Raw genomic sequence first — 2,493 nt, 5'->3', positions numbered from 1 at the left:
TATTTTAAATGGCTAGGCAATGGTTTAAGTTCTAGCACCGGGGACTGTGTCAAAGATGACACTGGTTTTGTCGCACTAGTGCCCAGCTCCTCATAGAAGCGAGCCTTGATTTCTGACACCTTCTCCACAGATTCTTCCTCATGCTCATCATCATCACTCCAATCGTCCAGATCCCTAAGGACTGATTCCATTGTATCTACACCTGCTTTCTCCTCCACAGACTCAGAGATAAGCTCATCAATAATATCAATGGTGTAACAAGATTTGCCATCATCAAATTTCTTTATGGCATCATAAACATTAAAAGTTATTTGTTCATTCATAACTCTTAAAGTGAGCTTACCTTGTTCCACATCTATCAATGCTTTACCTGTCGCAAGGAACGGTCTGCCAAGGATCATGGGCACCTCTCTGTCCTCCTCCATCTCCAAGACTATGAAGTCGACTGGAAATATGAATTTGTCTACCTTCACCAGGACATTCTCGACAATACCATTTGGATATTTGATACTCCTGTCAGCAAGTTGCAAGGTAATATGAGTTTTCCTGCATTCTCCAAGTCCAAGTTTCCTGAAAATAGACAGAGGCATTAAATTTATACTTGCACCTGAATCGATAAGAACGTTCTCAAAATGAAAATTTCCTATAGTACAAGGAACAGTGAAACTCCCCTGATCTCTTTGTTTGCGTGGTAAGTTAGGCAAGTCCTTTTGGAGAATCATAGAACACTCTCCTGTAAGCATCACAGGCTCACTCCCATCAAACTTCCTCTTTTTAGTGAGCAGATCCTTCATGAATCTAGCATATGAAGGCATCTGCTGGAGTGCTTCTGCAAATGGAATGTTGATTTGCAGCTTTTTAAAGACATTTAGGAATTTAGCAAATTGGGCGTCCAGCTGTTGTTGCTTCAATCTTCCTGGAAAAGGGACAGGAGGAACATACGGTTTCACCCCTAATGACTTTTGCCTTGGTTCCTCCACCTTTTGCTTACCTTTGTCTTTCTCCGGACTCTCCTCCTGAGTTTGAGCTTTTCTATTGACTGTGTCCAATTCCTTGCCACTCCTCAGCATTATAACATTGACACCCTTGGGGTTCTCTTCAGTGTTGCTGGGTAAAGACCCTGATGGTCTATTACTCAATTGTTGAGAAATCTGACTAATCTGACCCTCTAGGTTTCGAATAGTGCCTTGTTGATTCTGTAGCATGGTGTCAGTCTTTTGCATATAGCTCAACATGAGCTCTTCCATTCTCGACTGACTCTGCTGAGGTGGAGCATTCTGAGCAGGGCCTTGCTTCTGGAATCCAGGTGGCGGTTTAAGTGCATTATTCTCATTCCTCCATGAGAAATTAGGATGATTACGCCACCCTGTATTGTAAGTATTCGAATAAGGCCCTTGATTACTCCGTTGGAAGTTGTTGACAAAGTTCACTTGCTCTCCATTGGGTGAAGCTGAGGGATTTCCAGACATGCATTCAAGAGTCGAATGTGGTCCTGAACACAACTCACAAAAAGCAACCTGATTAGTATTAAAAGAATGTGCTGAGGTGAGTTTACTTACCTGGGTAGTGAGAGCTGAAATCTGGGTTGTCAAATTAGCAATAGTGTCCATGTCATTGACTGATGCCACTCTTGATTTGCTTCTCTTATTTTGCCAATTATGTGCACTGGAGGCCATCTCTTCTATCAAAGCACTTGCTTCATCATAATTCTTACCCATCAGTGCGCCTCCTGCTGCAGCATCTACTGGAGACCTCAATGTATCATCCAGGCTAAGATAGAAGACCTCAATTAGGAGATTATCTGGCAATCCGTGATGTGGGCACTTTCTGATTGCCTCCTTAAATCTCTCCCATGCCTCATAAAGTGATTCACCATTGAACTTGGTGAAGTTAGTGATTTCGTTCCTCAATCTTGCAGTCCTAGCTGGTGGGAAAAATCTCCTGAGAAACTTAGATGAAAGGTCGGCCCAGGTGGTGATGGACTCTTGTGGCAGTGAATTGAACCAGGCTCTCGCTTTATCCCTAAGTGAGAAAAGAAAAAGTTGTAATCTAATAACATCGTCAGTGACATTATTCATCTTTACCGTGTTACAGTATTGGAGGAATCCTGCAATATGCTCATCAGGACTCTCGTTGGGATATCCTCCAAACTGATTTGATTGAACCATCTGGATGAGTGCTGGCTTCAGTTCAAAGTTATTAGCTGGAATAGTGGGCCTTCTGATCGCAGAACCCATAATAGTAGGTACTGCATAGTCTCGAAGTGCTCTGGCAGCACCCTGTATTTGGCGGTTGATGTCATCATCTGCCATCTCATCTACCTGCAATTCTTCCCTTCTTTTGTTCTTTCTTCTCAACCGATGCAAGGTGCGCTCTATCTCAGGATCTAATGGTAGAAGTTCAGCACTTCTACTCCTGCGCATAGAATACCTGCAAAGAGAACAAGAAATAAACACACAGTAAAGTGCGCCTAAATTAACAATAGAACTAAAG

At 42.7% G+C, this 2,493-nt stretch overlaps 1 non-coding gene across 1 annotated transcript; it reads left to right on the top strand.

The window, feature by feature from the left end:
* The first annotated feature begins 1,806 nt into the window (after window positions 1–1,806).
* Window positions 1,807–1,913, top strand: LOC116193384. Its single transcript, XR_004154291.1, has one exon. It is a non-coding gene; the product is annotated as a small nucleolar RNA R71 (small nucleolar RNA).
* The last annotated feature ends 580 nt before the right edge of the window (window positions 1,914–2,493 follow it).

The sequence above is a fragment of the Punica granatum genome, chromosome 1, assembly GCF_007655135.1.
Source record: "Punica granatum isolate Tunisia-2019 chromosome 1, ASM765513v2, whole genome shotgun sequence".
Lineage (NCBI taxonomy): Eukaryota > Viridiplantae > Streptophyta > Magnoliopsida > Myrtales > Lythraceae > Punica > Punica granatum.
The sequence above is the reverse complement of the archived record's forward strand: the minus strand, read 5'-3'. Positions and strand labels throughout refer to the sequence as shown.